The sequence below is a fragment of the Patagioenas fasciata genome, chromosome 1, assembly GCF_037038585.1.
Source record: "Patagioenas fasciata isolate bPatFas1 chromosome 1, bPatFas1.hap1, whole genome shotgun sequence".
Classification (NCBI taxonomy): domain Eukaryota; kingdom Metazoa; phylum Chordata; class Aves; order Columbiformes; family Columbidae; genus Patagioenas; species Patagioenas fasciata.
Genome location: NC_092520.1, coordinates 31,270,822 through 31,291,081, shown reverse-complemented (window position 1 = coordinate 31,291,081; position 20,260 = coordinate 31,270,822). Strand labels below are relative to the sequence as shown.

Below are 20,260 nucleotides of genomic sequence, written 5' to 3'. Positions count from 1 at the left end.
GAAATTATTTTAAATACAAGAGCAGTTTAGAAACTTAAAATATTAGGTGCTAAGAATCATTGGATTTAGATTGCACTACCCTAAAGGACTTTTCCATATATTAGGTGAAATTCAGTTTCTTGTGGAGGGTAAGGGAGGAACATTTTCAGTATGCAAAGCAAACAGGGAAGTGCTGTTGTAGCAACTTTTGATGAACCTCGTTTATTACACAGACCTCGAATTAAAAGCTTTAGTTGTTAATTTGATTTGAGTTTATTTTTTTTTTTATTCTTTGCTGTCATGTGGCATTGTTCACCTATTCCAACAGTAGCTGCCTGTTGTCCCACTACTAGTTTTCCATTATCTCTAGGGGGCAAATTGTGTCCTTTCTGAGTTCTAACAAGTGCAGCTTCAAAATACAAATGCTTCATCTAAGTGTAGTATCCCCACATGCACCGGTCAGTTTGGATGTTGTTTTCTATTCTGAATGAAAATAGGTTAAGCCTGTGTACAGCTGCAAGGAATGAGCAGTCAGATATTGCTGCTGTTTAGAATACCACTTTACTGTGTTACAAGAGAGCAACAGATTCAGCTGTGGGGTCACTTTCTTCCTTATTATCTGCTGGGCCAATGAATCCTACCTTCTTTTTATCTGGCCTTGGCCCAGTTCTGGGAGGCTGAAGCAAGTTATTTTCCAGCTCCTTTCCCCCTTCTCTCCAGCCTGAGAAGAGATGAAAGGTCTGTTTTCCAGTGTCATAGATAGGTCCTTTGGCTACAAGGTAACTGTTAAAAGGAGGCTTTGGCTTGTAATTAGGTTTATATCCACAATTGTTAAAGTTTACATGTCCATTAGCACCATTTTTCAAGACTTTGTGCTGGTTGCGTAGTGTTGTTTGCTCCTTTGAGCCACAAATGGATCAGTGTTGCAGCTTACCGTTCTGTAGGGCTTATTTGAAACATAGCTGTGTAATAATTACTTGGCAATATCTGAGGGGACCATCCTGGTTTTTTGTCTGGCAATTTAAGTTAAAGAACAAATAAGATGTATTTTACTTCTGTTGCACAAAATACTGAGGAGGGTGGCATACATTGCATTTTTGGTTTTAAGTTTGAATTATCAAATGGGCTTGGGGGCGGGGGGAACGAACTGATACCTTCCTTGCATGATCATCTTAAAAGCAAGAAGTGTGTGTGATGAACTGCAAAAGTATTGAAATCATATATTTATAGATGTGGTTCTAACCTTTCATGGTACAACTTCTATGTTTGCCTGGTCCCTCTTGCTTTCTGAGTAATCACTATTGTGATTTGATTCAGCTGCTGATTTCTTCGTGCTTTAAATATGAAAGTGAGGGTGAACATTTATTAGACAATTGTTCCTGGGTCCCACTAAGTGTAGCCCCAGGTACAGTGTTTACAACTTTCCTGAAAAGTGGCACTGGAAATCTAGGAAACTACATCCCAAATCAGTTCCACAGCTTTTGCAAACCTCCTGTCATATGGATGTTCTCCTTGTCCTTCCCCCTTCCAGGAGTTCACAATGTGGCTCATGGTTGGTAGTAAAACAGAAGGCATAGAGGTTTTTAATATCTGTGCATTCAGTAATCTTATAACAGAATTGGACTTGCATGTGATCTTATGAATGTTGCTCTTCTAGTCTGTTCTTGCCACTCCTGAGACATTTCGGTGTTTAATGCTGTGCTGATGGATATTTCTGCCTTTGGGTTTGGTGGGTCTGTCTGGCATAAAGAAGAAATTCCCTTAGTAATTCATACTGTACCTTTCTCATTGTACGTATTGAAACCAATGAGGAAGGTTTTCTATGCAGAAATTTGTACGAAGTGAACAATTTCAGATGGTGTACGCAGTGGAAATTTGGTATTGGTGGTCCTTTTTGCTCTGCCACAACTTCTCAAACATAGTTTGCCCTTGACTTGGCTACAAAATGGATGACGAGTCTGCAAAATGGGTTACAGCCGATGGGAACTATTGCATTGACTCTAAAGAAAGCAAGCTGGCATCAGTTCCCTGTTCTTTTCTTCACTATATGCACTCAGTTATTAGGTCAAATCAAAGTTAAAGATGCGGAAATACATAATGAGTATAGTTTGGAGGAAAACTTATTAAAATGTAGAGATGTTTATTTTTAAAAAGGCATGAATAAAGCAAAGATGGCTGTAGTGGAGATGCAATCAGTGGGTAGTTAATTTAATCATTATAATGTTTCTTAATACAGTTTTCCAGTCTCAGTTTTTCCTGTGAAAAGACTTAATTCTGCGAAGAACGCCTATTCAGCTTTTTCTGTGAGGTACTATGTAAAAAGATCTAGTATTACATGTGTTAAAAATGTGTATCTGTATACTACTTCGCAAAACCACAGCATTACCCACAGAAAAAATTTAATTATGTACAACAAAGGTGTTACATACTGCGATTAATATGTGTTTGTCCTGTATCACACTCAGAACCCACCTGGAGGAAAAGCATTAGTACAAGCAAAGATTTTTCCTGAAATGTACTTAATACTTTGTTCCAAGTGTCCTCTTACCGGTTTCAAAATGGGGCTTGTAAAGCTTGCATGTATAATTCACAACACTTATTTGTGATAACATGGTAAGTGATCACCAAACAAATGTCTCTAAGTTTCTGGTATTTGCTTTCTAGAAGTTCTGAGAACTTTCTTTACTTCATATTTTGTGGGTTTTGCAATGTTCTACAAATAACAAGGACTTCCATTCACCGTTGAGCATAGTACAGGGTTTTTTGTAAGGAACAGAAAATGTTCAAGTACTGTTTTTCTAAGTCTGTATTCTAATTTATACTTAGCAAAATGGTGGCTAGGAAACATGTTTTGTCTTTGGAGTAAAGTCTTACTAAAAGATATCCAAAGAAAAAGAGAAATAATTTAAGATTACGAAGAATAGTTAGAAATGTTACATATTGACCCAAGATGAAAACAATAAAATGTAAATTCAGGTTCTTGCAGGGGAATTTGCATGGGCATATATTTAATTTGAAATTGTGTAAGTATAGTACTAATATGAAAGAATGGAAACTTAGAGGTAGGAAGCTGCTTCTGGATGGATCTTCAATAGAAGTGCAGATACACAGATACATTAGCTTGGGTGATTTGATAAGTTGCTGTTCCTTGCCTAATTCTAGATGTCTCTTGTAATTTATTGCTGGTCAGTTCGTCTTGAGATTGCACTGTCTGCTGAAGCCCATGTGGCTTGTTTCTAAATCTAACCATAATGTTAATTGTATTTTCTTGCATTATATCTCTGTCTGTTGGAAACATTGAGATGCTCTATCAGTCTTTGTGCTGCTCTTGTCCATTAGTTTATTTGTAAAGAGAGCTATCCTTACTCTGAATACTTTATACATAGGGTAAAACTTCTCAATCTGAAAACAGGAGGAGTCATTGTCTCTCCAGGAGAAAGGAGAGGTGTGAATACAGTGACTATTTTAGATCTTGTTTTAAATCAATGAAGTATTGAAAATTTAAAGCACCAATTAATGGAGAAGCCTACATTCTTTTTCTCTGACCTAAGCTTCTGAAGAAAATGTTGCATTTATACCCAGGTCTCTATGCTGATTTAGTGTCCATTTGCTGGTATAGTTCTCACAGATGATCTGTAAAGCTTTGATTATTTTGGAACTACAATAAGTGAGAAGTGACTTCTTAATGTGGGACTTTTCCATGGCAGTTAAAATTGGGTGAAAAAGCTCTTAAGATTATTTCCTGGTTTGAACTCTCTTAAGGCTGGCAAAAAGCAGTGGTGGGCAAGGGACTTTTTCTCTTTGGTGAATCCCAAAACTTTATTTTGGTGGAGTTTGGATGACTTAATTTGAGAATTTTATTTGTCGTGTCTTACACTTACAGTTCTGTAAAATAAGAAGCGTGGTTGCTTTATATTTCTGTAGCTAGCAAAATTGGATCTTATTTGCTTTTCTGTTGCACGTATTTTGACTTAAATACAGCTTCAAATGAGCATTTCTGTATGCCAGTGGCCATTTTTCTGCTTTTATAAAATATTTTCTTTGGCAGCCTAGTGGTTTGTCTGATAGCGATAACTTCTGCTCCCGCTTGATGCGACTTCAATTTAAACCATTTGTCAGTCTCTTTCCAAAGACACTGCACTTTTCTTGCTAGATAGATAGGAAGATATCTGTGTATCCATGTGTTAGACCAAAATGTTTATTTTCAGAAGAGCTCTTTTAAATTTATGAAGCTGTTCTCACATACTAGAAATACTCAGACTTCTGTGGAAACTTTCCTTAAGCCAAAATTTTCTTCTGTTAAAGTGAAATAATCAGCTACATTACAGTGATTCAGAAAACCAGGTTGGAAGTGTATGAATGGGCTCTCTTTGTAGAACTGAATTACTGCAGATCACTCATTCATGAATTCTTCCTATTGCAGATTAAATGAATGAAGATGACTCATCGAGAGCACATTTTATAACAGTCCCAAGTTACAGCTAAGGACTATTAAATGTTACTTGACATCATAAGAGAGACCATGTTCTATATGTCTCTGCAAAAGAAAATTGCCGTTTTCATAATAAAATAAGAATATTTATGTAAATTAGAATGAGTCATAAATACTTCATGCTTTGAAATGAAGTGAAGTATCAGTATTAAGGTTAGTCTCTGGGATAAAAGTTAAGCAATCTCAACCACATTTTTTTCTCTTTAAAATAAGGAATAGAATACTTCTAAAAAGTGTTTTCAAGGAACTCAGGAAGAAAAGAATATCACATCAATTCTAAGACTACAGTAGTGAAACACAAAATCTAGTTCATTCTAAGATTAACTTCAGCTTTGCAACACCAAACCTGCCCATGCCCCAGAATATTGTGTGGATAAAGCTGTTATAGAATCATAGAATGGTATACATTGGAAGGGACCTTCAGAGGTATCTAATCCAATCCTGCTGCCATGGGCAGGGCCATCTTCAACTAGATCAGGTTGCTCAGAGCCTCATCCAGCCTGGCCTGGGATGTCTCCAGGGATTGGGGCATCTACCACCTCTCTGGGCAACCTGGGCCAGTGTCTCACCACGAAAAATTCTTCCTTATATCCAATCAAAACCTACCGTTTTTCAGTTTAAGACCATTACCCCTTGTCCTGTCACAACAGGCCCTGCTAAAAAGTCCATGCTCTTCTTTCTTATAGGCCCCTTTAAGTACTGAAAGGCTGCAACAAGGTCTCCATGGAGCCTTCTCCAGGCTGAACAACCCCACCTCTCTCAGCAGAACTGTTCCAGCCCTCTGATCATTTCATGTCCCTCCTCTGGACCCTCTCCAACAGATCCATGTCTCTCCTGTACTGAGGGCTCCAGGTGGGGTCTCGCCAGAGCAGAAGGGCAGAATCACCTCCCTCAACCTGCTGGCCACACTGCTTTTAATGCACCCCAGGATACAATTGGCTTTCTGGGTTGCAAGTGCACATTGCCAGCTCGTGTCCAATTTTTCATCCACCAATATCCCAAACTCCTCTGCAGGGCTGCTTTCAGTCTGTTATTTGCTGTTATCTGCTGCCAGGTCTCTTGTGGTTGTGGTTGTTCTCAGATACCGTTGGAGGAACCAAGCTGAACATTTTACAATCCAAATATAACTGCTATTTAAGTACATTTAAACCGAAAAACAAAACAAGACAAAACACCACACTAGATTTATTTTGTTCTCAGTATCATTTGGTGCTTTGATGTTGAGTTTTATTTAAAATTAATTTATTAAAATTGAAGGTGGTTAAGGCCAGTCATAAATTCTTTACAAATTGCCACAGGTCTCTCAGAATGGATTTTGCTAGTTGCTAATGGTCATTGGAAGATGCTTCTTTCAGAAGACCACAATTTATTATCAAATCCTAAATGCACTGTGTTAAGTGGAGGAAGTGTGTGCTGTCATTCTGTGATATTTAGAACATACTAAGGTACCTGGCACTGCCATAGTGCTCCCATATATTGGCTTTAAGGGTGACATCACCTCTGGAAATACTGTATCTTGTTTATTAAAGTACTTGGTATCCGTTTTAGCACTGGGCAAAGTTTAGGAATAAAAGAATACTTATTGAAGTACATAGATGCGTAGTAATGGAACAAACTAGCAAAACCAATGAAACATTGTCAACAAGAAATACTGAAATGTTACACGATTACATGGGTAAGCTTATTTACTTTCCTTTTTTTTTTTCCAACATGCTTTACAGTTTTTCTGCACTGTAGTCATCTGAGGACACCGATGTAAGGTTTTATACATTGCTTCATTTAAAAAAAAAAAAAGCTTAATGGTAAATCATTTCAGTTGTCTTATCCATTCCTTCTCGTGAGTGCTGTAGAGGACTAAACATGATATGCTAGGCTGGAACTGGATACAGATGCTTAGATTAATATCCTCTTCTACACATTAATTTTGGGATCTCTGTTGAAGCTATTTAGAGGGCCTTCATAAAAGGCATTGAAGAAAGCTAAGACCAGTCAACTGAAAGCATGAGGTCACAGCAGGCTACAGTGATCTAAAGCCACTTAACTCTTGGTTGAGGATGTCCATATAGAGTTTCAGAACTGAGTCTAGGAGTAGCTTAACTTTAATGCATCTCTGTTTGGAAATTACCTTCAATATACATATTTTAGAAATTGTTTCATAGATGTTTGTATTTCCAGGTACGTATGGTCAAATTAAAAATAATAGGAACATTGCTATTGGCCAGCTGTGGAGGAATATGGGTGCAGAGGAGACTTGATTCTTTTCTGTGTTGGCAAGAACATGATGAGGAAATTGACCACAAAGCATGGTTATAGCAGCTTGATTTGGAGCTATCTCATTTCAAAATAATTATAAGTGGGAGCTACTCTTTTTATAGCTTAGAGTGATAAACAGAGTGCATGAATGCCCTTGCAAATTTTGTAGAATAGCCTTACCATCCTGCCTTTTACAGATAGGTTAGCATAAAAGTTGGAAGGACATACGGCAAACACCCTTCTGATAAGGTCAAGAAATAATGACAGATTTAAGCTCTCATTGTAGTGCATGTAGAATGCTCATGTATTGGCTTTGACACGTAGGAGAAACCTAGTCCATAATTCAAGTACTGTTGGCAGGGAAAACTTGTCCATAAGCCCTGCTGCTGCAGCTTTTCTAGTACTACTCCTAGTCCTGTGCTGAATTAAAGGCAGCTCATGTTACGTCTACTTAATTCTGTGGTCTCTTCTGCAATAGGACAGTCTTCAGTCTTTTCAGGACCATCTCTCAAATTTGTTTTATTAACTCGACAAAACTTGCAAAGTAGTGCAAAACAAGGTCATTCTCCTGACCAGAAAAAACTTTAGCAAACCAGAAGTCTGTTGTTTAGATCTTGCTTTTTCTGCTCTGAGAGTGGCCATGAGAATTTGCCTTGGAGCTCCCTCAGCCTTCTCTGGAAACTGCCTGGCCTTCTCCTCAGTTTACTCTGGTACCTAACCAGGTCTTGGTGGTCCTGGTCTCCTCCAGCCCTTGAAGAGGCACTCAGGGATGCTACAAGAAGCTGTTGCTGGAAAAGGTGACTTTATCATCATGCTGGTTTTCTGCCAGAGCAGCTCGTGTTACTGTTGTGTCCATTTTGTTAGGATTATAAATACTAGATTTCTAAAATGTGCTATTCTCAGAGTAAACTAAACTTTGCAAAAGTTTTATTAAAAAGCAAACTAGAACTGCTTTATCACCTTCTGCAGCAGCAAATTAGAAAGCAGGTTAAAAGGAAAATGTATTAATTCAGGTCTCTTTCACAGTATTGTCTGTAGAGTGTTTTAGGGAGAACTTTGTTTTTATATTGCTGATTTCTGTTTAAAATGTGTTGAATAGATCTAATATCTTTATATGCCCAAAGCAGACATGTCTATAACATTTTCGTCTTGGTTATTTTCTCATTCTTCTATTAGGTATTTTTCTAACTTTAATTCTATCCTGACATATTTCACACATTTTGAGATGTTAATGAGTTCATAATTTGCTATATTCATTATAAGGTGTCCAGTCAGGCTCTTCTTTTCATGTCTCATTTTCCTGTATATTCTGTTCAGGTAATCTTCCCTTATATCTTTGCTGATCTCTTCCTTTGTTCTGTCTCCTCACTACACTGCAAGCTCCACACTGCAAACCCCGCCTTGACTATAGGGAGGTTCTGGAGATATTTGTTTGAACTATCAGTGCTTCAGCTGCACACTGAAGACATCTAATTTTAGATGTGTAAATGTGTGTTTCTATATGTGGCCTTGGATCTAAACTCACATTATAACTAGTGAAGATTTAGTCACTATCTGTAGCACAGTCAGTGCTTTTCAGCTGACATCAGTTTGCGCTGAATAGCTCTCCAGGCTCCACTGTCTGTGCTGACTAGATCTCCACTTGCTATTATGGGAGTTTGAAGTCCTAACTTGCATGCAGACACATAATTTTAGATACCTAAATGAGATGTCTCCATTCCAGAGCTAAAGCCTGGCTATTATAAGCTGAAATAAGTAAGGCTACATCCTGAAAACATCTCATTTGAGTGTGTTGTTTCACATTTGTACCCACAGTGAATGTCTTTGTCCTCAAGCAATGAACTCTTTGAACTCATCCACTTCCATGAGCATCTAACATCTCACATTTTACAAGGATGGTACCAGTACTTGGAGGTGCACGTTGGGAATTGAGTTAAAACCCTAAGGTGCAGCTAGAGAATGCCCCTAAAACTTGATTTCTGTGACTGTAGTCAGACATGTCTAAGCCCACGAGACTGTGAAGAATTAATATTAACCCAAACTACTGAAATTCAGGTGCTACTGTGGGCTGAGCCTGGAATCAGTTGGATGAGTCTTATGTGAAGCATGTTAAGCTTGACAGGTCTGCATCTGGCCATAATAGTCCCCTGGCATTGCAGTCAGTTCATGTTTTCTTCCCTGACTGAGCTATTGATGGGAAAGAAATAGCACTGTACTGCCTGCTTTATGGGGAAAAAGAGGTGAAGATTTATGTGGGATCTCTTCTTGGTTTCTAATATAAGTAGAAAGTGTGTCTAATGCAAGTAGTTAGCAGTTTGAAGAGCATCAAAGATCAGAGATGAAGGCAGAGAAGTCTGAAAAGGATTTTACTTAGTATTTTCACTTAATATCCTAACATTTAAAAGAACTTATGCTGATAATGTTTTTTATGTCTTCACTGGATGTAGTCTAGTTGACTGAAATAATAGTTTCTTGAAGATTGCTAACTTGCTAAACAAAGAAAAAGGTTTCTCAATTTCATTATCTTATTCTTCAAAAGGAAATGGTGGTGCTTTTATTTTATAGAAACTCAAACTTAATGCTTTTAAATTGTCATTGCACTGGTTTTCATAAAAATGGAAAGGCTAGAACTTTGTGCATCAAGAACTTCTTTTGTTAAATCCTGTTTTACCAGATGTACAGTATGAATACAGTCTGGTGTGTCATCTGTTGGAAAAATACTACAGATTGTTAGATGAGACCACAGGAAGATTGCACCCTGTGAGATTCAGTTGTATTGCTCCACTCTTGATGTATAGCTGTAGCTGTGAAAGTATTCAGACTCATGTCAAAGAATTACTGTTAACGAAGAAATAGCTTTGAATTATTTTTTTTTTTACTCTTGTTCTGTTTGTACTCCAAAAAGTAGTCATGGCTGCCTTATGTTTTGGACCATTCTCAGACATGTGGTAGTTGTGAAGGGTAGGAGACAGACTGGGAAGGAAACCAAAATCTTCATGGCTGTGGAGCAGCTTTCCACAGGCATTATTTTTGCAGAGTTCCTCAAGACAGAATGAACCCCACACAGGCCCAGGCTGCCACAGCCATGCCAGCAGCTTACAGGACCTGACATGGCTCTGCCTCCTTGCTTTCTTCTTCGATGCTTAAGGTTTTGGGCCCCTCACCACAAGAAAGACATTGAGGTACTGGAGAGAATGCAGAGAAGGGCAATGAGGCTGGTGATGGGCCTGAAGCACAAGTCTGATGAGGAGCGGCTGAGGGAACTGGGGCTGTTCAGCCGGGAGAAAAGGGGGCTGAGGGGAGACCTGATCGCTGTCTACAACTACCTGAAAGGAGGTTGTAGTATGGAGGGTGTTGGTCTCTTCTCCCATCTAACAAGCAATAGGACGAGAGGAAATGGCCTCAAGTTGCAGCAGGGGAGGTTTAGATTGGATATTAGGAAAAAGTTCTTCACGGAAAGGGTTGTCAGGCACTGGAACAGGCTGCCCAGGGAAGTAGTGAAGTCACCATCCCTGGAGGTGTTTAAAAGATGCGTAGATGAGGTTCTTAGGGACATGGTTTAGAGGTGGACTTGACAATGTTAAGTTAACAGTTAGAATCAATGATCTTAAAGGTCTTCTCCATCCAAAATTATTCTATGATTCCAAGTCAGGGGTGTCAAACTCATTTTAACCAGGGGACACATCAGCCTCGCTGTTGCCTTCAAAGAACCAAATATAATTTTAGGACTGTATAAATGTATAAATGCCACCGTTGAAAATGAGTTTGACACCCTTTTTCTAAGTTGTTGTGTAGACAGATGGCCAAGTTAGCAACAGAAAGAGACCAGGAGATTAGTCTTCTTTTCCTTCATTTTCACCTGTGCAAAGCTACTGCCTGAGTCCAGGTACACTTTTCTTGCCAGAATGTAGTATCTAACTGAACGTTGCAACTTTGAATCCAGTGGTTTTTTTATTCTGTTCTTAGTTTTGCTTTTTTCTAATGGATGAATCAGCAGTGCATGGCTTGATAGATATGGCTGTGCATGTGTTATTAATAGTAAATGATTATAGTTGTCTTTTTTTGACTGTCTGTTGAATGACTGTGGTTTTGTCAACTTGCTTGAATTACATGATCATGACACTCTTCAACTTCATTAAAATCATGGTAATATAACTTCCCCTTCTTCCTTTTGCAGACATGCATCAATCTGTTTTACATCTAAAGCAGTTTATTATCCAAATGAGGGAAAGGAAGAAGAAAAGATAACAAGGTCATTACAAACATATAGGCTGGCTGTGCACAAATACAAACAGCTACTGTGTAATGTGAGTTAAAGACCAATTACAAGCATGTGAGTTCTGCCACTTAAAGCCATTAAGAAACAGTGTAATTACATGAGGTTTCAGACAGTTAGAAGGGCTAAAGTCGTAGTAGTAAATACAGCTATCTGCAGTGCTGTTCTTCTTTTCTTTTGCCAAAGAGATCCTCTTTCTCATATTGCAAAGAGCTTTCTAAAAAATGCAGCTGTGTGGAGCATGTGCCCTAGCACACCATCCAAAGAGCCTCCGATTTTTTTAAAAAATACTGTACAACACCTAGTCTAGTAACTTGTAGACAGATATCAAGGTAGTGGTGTTAGAGCTACTAAAGAAGCTGACTACACCTTCCTTCCCTTTTGATTAGTCAGGTATTCCATGAGCACATGGTTTATCTCCTGTGCCTGTTCTCAATTTGTGTTTTCCAGTAGCCAAATCTCCAGCAGTTTCACTTATGCTTTCCCTTTGGTGCTCTACATATGGGCCATCTTCATAAATACTGTGTATATTGGGTTTCTCCTGGATGATCCTGACAGCTGTATTCATAGGTGGAATGGATGTGTCTTCCAAAGCAACCAAAGAAAGAGCTGCAACGAGAAATATGAATGACAAACCAATAGTTTATATTATTGCTTCATTAATAATTCTTAAAAAGAAGTTAATATGGAATTGTAGTTTCAGTAAGATGCAAGAAAGTTACTGTGAGTAGGATAGTAAGTATGCCTCATGATCTCTTCATAATGAAGTCTTGCAACAACCCTAGGAATATCTTAATGAAATATGGACAAGTCTTTTAAAGTAGAAGGACTGTGTTGAGCAAAGACCACAACAGGACTGTGGGCTGAGACAAAGTCCCACAGTTGGAAAACCCCTACTCATAAAACACAGCTTGAGCAAACCAGTTCCAAAACCAAACTGACCAAACACACCAAACAACTAAAGCAGGTAGAAACAACCAAATTCCCAGGAAGAGGGCAGAGAAAGAACTGCTGGGTACAGGAGCTGTAATTTAATAACACTGCAGCCTTCTTTCTAAGAATCAGAATGAAGGTTGAAGATGACAGATAGGACGAGAAGGGTGTGTAGACAGAACTGTCAGCCTTTCTGTTTTTTCTACAAGTTGCATTTAAGATAGTCTCTTGAAAGACAGAATTTAAGTGAAGCGCTACTGTATTAAATCCTCAGCTGCTTTAGCCTTGAGGAGGTTGTGCTCTGAAAGGCTCCTCTCTCTTGGCAAAATTAGATCTTATGGTTTATGCAGCCAAGAGACATCTCAGTAAAACTCTTAAGTAGCAGGAAGATTTGGAAAATTATATCAAAGATACTTAAGTTTGCGTTTATTCTTACTTTTTTTTATGCTTTCCACGTATTTTGTGTCTCATTTTGTCACGAGGCACAGAATTGTTTTGTTTGATATATTTTTTAAGTAAGACTTTTTTTAAAAAATAGTACGTAATACAAATAAAGCTGTCTTGTAGGCAGATCCTTGGAGTGCCTAAAGCCCAAAATCAGTTTGGTAATTTGAGAAGTTAACTATTTTTTCTTAAAGAGAATTTTGTTTCTCAATTGGATAGTAAGGGGTCAAAAGCAAAGTGACTACCTGTGATTTTGTGTGACACTACTGGCAGTCCAGATTTGGGGAGCATCTGATGACTAAACAATGCATCAGTGAGTGAAAATATTTAGTAAGTTGCCTGAGCAACTGGAGCCAGTTAAAGTTAGTCCAGCATAAATGAGCTTTAAAAATCACCTGCTAAGAGCGATGAAAAATAAAAGTGAATATCAGCAAACGCTGAACAGAGATGCAGAGGACTTTTACTAGTGTGAGCCTGACTTCCACTCATTTCCTTGACTTGGACTGCACGCAGATACAGGAGGACTGGCAACCATGAGGTTTTGAGATTGATTGTTGAAAGTTTGATCTCTGTTTGCTGTGGACTTCAGGCCCATGTGTGTTAGAACAGCACTTTTCTACACAGGTTTTAAATCTGACATGACGCGTATGTAACCTTTTCAATAAAATATTTGTGAAAGGTGTGTTTTTATGTTTACTACACCCTTCTAATTCTCATGCAAAGAAAGATTGCATAAAAAGGAGGAAGATGTACCTTGGGAATCCCCTTTCCTCTTAATTGCAGGTATATACACTCAAGTTTCCTTGCATTCCTTAGAAATGACACATACGAGACTAGAAATCTGATTCATATGCCCGCATGGCTTTATCTGTAGGTTGTTTCCCCAGTTCATCCTCTGAGAGGTCTTTAAAATACCATCCAGAACACCAATTTGCCCATAATAGCCTTCCAACAGTGCATTATGTTCATAGAATTTTAGTGCATTCTCTTTTTTTTCTCTCTTTTTTCCAGTTACTGAGCCTCGTCCTCTCATCTGAAAAAGAGATCTATTATTTTTGATGAGAAAGAATCTAGTTTTGTCTTGGTGACAGTAGTTAAATAGAAGGGTGTTGGGTTTGGGCTTTTCAGAAGCACTTGTATCTGTGCTGCTGCATCATTTTGTTGTGTGGTGGTGTTGTGCTGCTGCATTTGGGCAAGTAGTAGATGTTTCTGTGCAGCTTGAGGGAGCTGGATGGAGGGCTGAAGGGGCTGGGAACATGCCACATAGAAAAAGAGGCTGAATGCCGGGTAAGGTTATATCTATATAGGATATTGCTTTGGGGAATCTGAAGGCCAGTGAGAAGTAAATAGAAGGACCAGACAATGCAGATGTAAAGAATTGCAGGTATGCAGTAGAGTCTCGAGGACAGGTACCTGGATGTTGCCTGTCTCCATGCTGCAAAATTCAAAGCATAGTACTGAATTTTATTTTTTTTTAATCTTTCTCTCTAAAGAACTTCAACAAAGTCAATATATGCTTACTCTTTTTTTTTTTAAAGATCCTAAATGGTGGATGAAATAAGAAAGGATTGAATGCTAAAGCATGATGCACAGCTAGCCTGGAATGTAAATATATCCCTTCTTAATCACTCAGTAACCAAAGCTCTTGGGTATCTTTCAGCTATCATGATGTTCTAGAAATACTTGGCATTTCAGCAAAGCTGATCACCCAAACAAATCCAATGGCATCAGAAGTGTTAAAAAATATCAAGAAGAACATGCATTACTTGTCAAAAGGAGTGTTGTTTGAATGGTACCCCTGAACAGGGTGAAATGCAGTTAGATACAATGCAAGGTCATGCATAAGATTAATAAATTATAAATGGGGATCTCCTCACTCGAAACTTGATAAGGAGGAAGCAGACAAGCTATTTGACTCACAAGATAAGTATTATTTCCAGTGCAATGTATCTGTAAAGGTTACTGTGATCATAAAATGCAGCAGGGCTGTTGTTGCTAATACAGCTTGGGACGTTTAGTAGGATGTTACAAGATTCTGCTGAGACCTCAACTATCATTTGACAATTCATGTTTACAAAAGATGAAATGAAACTGATTCCAGGTGTTGTAGAAAAGAGCTATTAGGATATTCAGGAGAATGAAGAGCCCATTTTATAAAAGGAAAATAGAAGAGCTTGGTTTGTTTGGCAAAAAGGGAGTTTCGTTAGGAATAGGTAAGTAAACACCAGGGATTAAAAAAAAAAAGTTAATAGTTAATGCCAGAGCTGGTTTAGAGCCCAGCTGGATGTCAAATGGCTGTGAATAACTTTTATATAATTGCAAGAAGCCTCCAGGCTACACAGGAGAGGGATGCTCTAGAACAGCAGTCCAGTGGGAGACATATGGGTAAAAGAACTGACTGTTTTAAGATTGGTCTTGATGCTTTTTACATAGAATCCATTTATGATGGATCTTGACATATGATAATGGGGGAGAGGAATGAAACTGCAGTTGCAGGAGAATAGGCTTGATTCATGAGGCCTTTTTCAGTCCTTGAGCCCTGACAGTCCAGCAACAGAAGATTTAGATCTCCTGCATCCAGACAGTAGTGAAGCAATAAAAAGGTTTCTGCACAAAGGCCACATTTACTTTCCAGCTATTAAGTAATTTTATTGTCTCAGCACCTTAGTAGAGGGATATATTGATCCATACATAATGCATGGTAAGGAGCTCCACAGTATGCATGTATCTTTTTCCCTTTCTTCTGGTATGGAATGACAACTTTTATATGTCTGAACCAAGTTAGTTGTTTGCTCCCTGGACTCTTGTTTGGCACAGGTAAGTAGATTCCTTACATAGTTCTTTCTGGCTCTGAGTTCATTTTGGCTGCCAAAGTAGTGGGTATTTTACTTTCTAAAATGTATTTGGTGACAGAGGAAATTGAATTTGAAGAGAACACTGTAATGGCATAGGCTTATCTTTGCTTTACCACATACATTCTTTCTGATAATCCATATTTATCAATGTTGTTGAAAGCTTTTTATCAACAACAACCTTTGGCACAGATGTACTTAATGTTTGCTTACATACTTTCCCTGTGTCCTAAGTTGCTTGAGATTTGGAGAAAACAACTCCTTGTTGAAGGGACCTGTAAAGAGCTCATTGTGGAGAATCAAGGAGCCTTTGTCACATAAAAAGCCAAAAAGACAAAATTTTAAATTTCAAATGCTAAAACAAGCTTGAAAGACTTAAATACAATTTTGCAGAGCCTTTATTAGTTAGCCAGTGATGATTTATTATTTTTTAGCTAACCCAGGCCCTCAGAAACACTTTTGAATCACTTTGAACAGTAAAATGTGAGTGTGCAGTGGGAATCAGTTGATGGTGTTTTGTGATCTCTATGATGGTAGAAACATTTCACTACAGAAGAGGCTCTGGGTGTTGGTAGTAAGCATGGTGCCTTTCTATGCTGCTAAGTCTGACTGAGAACTTCAGTTCTTTTTTATGTGTGCCCTGATTTGGGGTTAATTAATTTGGGACCAAATTTCTGCAAAGCCTTTTGAACATGAAAATTCTTGTGTGTTGACCTTAAGTCAACAGCAGAATCAGAAGTTTTCATCTGAATGTTTAAGTATTTATCATGTCAGGTGCAATGTTACTAAGATTTTTTAAGATCAGTAGTTTTTCAGTCAAACTTTTATTTCCACTGTCTTCAGAGCATCCCCTATTGTAGCTGCAATCATAGGCTTGTTTGTTATTGCTGAAAAGACCAAAAAGTATGTCTGTGCAATGAACTGTGATCACAAGGAGTCATGTTCAAGGCATTTGAATTCCACCTTAGTTCTAACTTGAGAAACTTTTAGCTGCAAAAGTCTCTGACACAGCCCATGTCTCACCCACTGAATCATGACCAGATCCTAGCAAGCAAACTTAATCCATTGCTTCTCCTGTTTTGACCATGGGATTCCCTACATGCCTGTAATTGTACAAAACATGAGGCTGCAGAGGGGCAGCCAGAAGCCAGGCATTAAAACCATGCCAGAATAGAGACAATATAAAGACACTATATAGATTTTGCCTTTCTCTCCAAAAGGAAAAGCTATTTTTCACTTGGGCTATATTAAGTTTATCCTCAAATGCAAACAGTATCAGCAGCAGGAAATTGGTTAAAGCACTTGCCCAGAATTGAGATCTGAAGTACCATAGAATCTGAACCTGTAGTTCCTGATTCCAGCAGAGCCTCATGGTATTCTGAGTTCAGGCTTTTCTCCATGTCATCTGTTGGAGATCAGCATCTTCACCTCTGAAAAAGGTAAGATTCTAGACGAAAACTCCAGGGGAAGGCAATTTGCCTTTTTCTATTGACGTAATGGGGATTCCTGTACGATTTAGGTGAAGTCCTGGGTTCTGGTTCCTGTTCTAAAGGCTGGCTCTGTCTTGTCCATTTAGAAGCTCTTGGATTAAAGGAGTTAAGCATCTCTAGCATAGACAGGAGCTTAGTGTGTTGCTTTCCAGCTTTTAGTGGTCCATCTTCAGCAGCGGTGACCCAGGTTATTCTGTAGTCTGGTGTTCATAGCATGCTCCTGGACAGAAGCAAGCTGTGGGGTTAATCCGCTTGAGCCTAGCACAGAGTTCAGCCCACCTACTAACTCAACGGGAAGACCACCTTTTCCTGACAGTAGGAATCTACTCTCAAATACTTGATGTATTCTACTGAAATTGGACAGAAGAGTGACTAGAGCAGGCCTGAGCCAGATATCTACTCGAGGACACACTGTGCTTAGTGATTTGTATAATTTGGCATGAGGCAGCTCCCTGACGAAGGTGCAGAAGCAGAGATGTGCTCTGGAGGCAGCCAGTGAATCACCCTGCCGCAGTCAAGTGCTTGCTTTAGATGCTGCAGAGTGTAAGCTGTGTAACATCTGATGTTTTCAGTTTGGTCTTATGTCTCATTTTTGTCATGCAACGATTGTGTCATCTGCTTGGGGCTTGTTTCCTACAGTTTGTGTCATGACAGAAGGATTTCATATTATTGAATGTCACCTTTTGAATTGTCAGCTTCAGGAACCGTTTTCTTCACTCATGATTTGGAACAGAACTGTCTAATAAAGCGTCACTTCAAAGTTTATTTCATAGTTTAGAAACCTACATCTGAACATTTGTTTATGGAACTGCGAGGTTGGTACAAGCTTTGGTGGACTCAAGTGAATGCCTCTAATGTAGGCCTACGAATAACTGTACATAGAGAGTGTGAAGAGAGAAAGTCCTGTAGGACTGAACTCTCTTTCCATTTCTTTGTGTTGTTACAGAAGACCTTTTCATCTGACCAGAACACCAATTTCACTTACCTAGTACAATAATTACATCTAAGAGAGTAAAATTTCAGTGGTACAGAGCTGTTGGATATGAGGGTCTTACTTATTAAATCAGCAGTTATCACAAACCTTCAGCCTTTACTATGAACAAGATTTAGCTCTGATTTTGCACCCTAGAATTCTAGTTGTGGAGCCAGTGTCATTCTAGATTTGCCTAGTGTTCACTCTTTCTGCTAAATCATGAAGAAACCTGAATTATGGGATTCCTGGAAAGCTGACACACTTTGTGTCCTGCTTATTTTATGTCTTCCAGTTAGGAATGACCACTCCTAAATTGATCCCTTTAAAGAAAGATGCATGTGGTATTTATTTTGTATCTTAGAAGGACTTCATGTGCTTACAATCATAATAATTTTTGTTGTGCTTTGTTTTATTTTAAATGGACCATCTGAATCTGCATCGTGTTTGTTTATACGATTCGATTGAAGCCTAAACAACTTTGAGGTTTTCACATGAATGTATATGTTATTAGTAGATTCCAGGGACTCAAATTAGTACATCTTTAGAGGCGGTCTGCCTTGGGTATAAATAAAAATTTGAGTTGGGCACTGAATTTTCTCTTGTCAGCCTTTTCTGGTATTAATTTCTTGCTTGAGTTTCTCACACTGTGTGTGTTGTAATACTCAATCACAGTTTGCACAAACAGAATTTTACTATATCCACAGAGTTTTCCGTGTATTTTCATCCATAGTTTTAAAATACCCTACCCTAGGATTTGGTAAAATTGTTTCAGCATTTATATGCGTGCTTTTTTTTTTCTTAATCAATACATCGTATTCATATAAGTAATATTCAATAAGTCATATCCAAGTCATAATATATATACGCACACATATGTGTATAATAATTATGAAATTTGCACCAAGTGTGGGGGGGAGAGGGGTGCTTCTTTGAATGCCAGCTCTGAGACAGCAGAAAGGGCCAGATAATTTTGCACTCTAGTTTCAAATCAATGTAGCCAGGTAAGCATCCACAGGAAAACTGACTCATTAGTATAATAAGTTCAATAGAATGATGCCAAAAAAGGCCTTTAAAAATAATTATACTACATAATTTCATTTTGGTACAACTTGGGGGGGTGGGTGAAGGGGGAAGCTGAAGTTAACATGTGTTCCTTCCAAGGTCTCTCTTCTCTGAATCAACGTGCCCTTTTGTAGAAGCCACCATCTACACACCAGGAACTGCCAACTGTTGAGACTCACTTGTGCTATTCACATCTTAACCACAAGTAGCTGTCAGCAGTACTGCTTAACTTTTTAACTTCCCGGCCTGCAGTGCTATATGGAAAAAAAAAAAAAAAAAAAAAAAACTGATTAGGAAAACACAAATTCCTAGTGGCAACAACTGTTAGATGATTAAATTGTAGTTTATCCTGAATGTTGTGAATCAAATGGAACGTGATTAAGCAGTGTGCACAAATACTAAATATTAGCCTGAAAAAGTGTGGATCAGTACTGCTCAGCGTAAGCACTAGGAAATCAGGCTCTCCATGAGGAAAAAGCTAAGCAAATATGCAACACAGATTAGAATGAGTGCAGGTTATTTTTCATAAAATATTTTCGTCAAAGCTTCCCTGTATTAAGAATAGGATATCATATTTGGCTCCTTTTGAAATGCAATGATTTATGGTTCACCTGATATTTAAATTGGAAGAGTGTAAGGGAGAGAGAACAATTTTTTCAACATAACTCTTCCACTTAGTTTCTAGACAGTTACCAAAGTCTAAACATGAAGCAGCAAATGGAATGGAGCAATTTAACAATCTTGGGTGCACAGTACAAAGTCTGTGTTGTATTTCCACATTAACGTCTTTGATTCATTGATTCTTTTTTTTTTTTAATGAAGTAGGATAGAACTCATCAGTGTGCCACACAATTGCTTCAGAAAGAATGTTTACTGTTGGAGTCTCTCAAAACACTAAAATCATCCTTCTGCAAGCTCCCAAGTTTAACTTCATGAAGTTGTGCCATTCAGTGGCATGGGCTTGCAGTCTTTTTCATCACAAAAAAAAACACCATGGTCATTGTTTAGAAGCAGGTGAAATGAAAGTACATTTAACATTTGAACATAGAAACCATTGTCAACTTTTTCCTTTGAAAGTATGTGATGCTGTTATGAAAGAAAACTGATAGCTGTATTAATGATAAAGTGCTATAGGAACTTGTCATCTCTTCACTTTGCCTATGAGAAGGGATTTCACTTTTTTTTTTTTTAATATGTATGTATGGTTTCATAGGAAAGATCAGGATCTCATTAGGATGTAATCTTTAGATAGGTTTCACAGCTTTCTGCTCTTTTACCCATTATTACGAAGTCTCTGTGGATGAAACCAATGCCTCTTTTCCCTGCTTTTCAAAGGAACTATGTGAACATTTTACCTTCAGGTTTTTCCTCGCATTTGCCAGCCTGTAGTCTACTGATAGATTTTTGTAGCCAATTACTATATTTAAATTGAAGTTGCTGCTTTGTAAGCTGCTGTTCCACAGCCTTGATGGCAAAAGTAGACAGATGGATGGGGGAAGGGATTGT

The 20,260-nt window shown here is 38.3% G+C and overlaps 1 protein-coding gene across 2 annotated transcripts in view; it reads left to right on the top strand.

Moving 5' to 3' along the window:
* The window catches only part of FNDC3A (fibronectin type III domain containing 3A), a 121,405-nt gene that overhangs the window by 42,171 nt on the left and 58,974 nt on the right, over window positions 1-20,260 (top strand). The gene's annotated exons all lie outside the window — the stretch shown is intronic.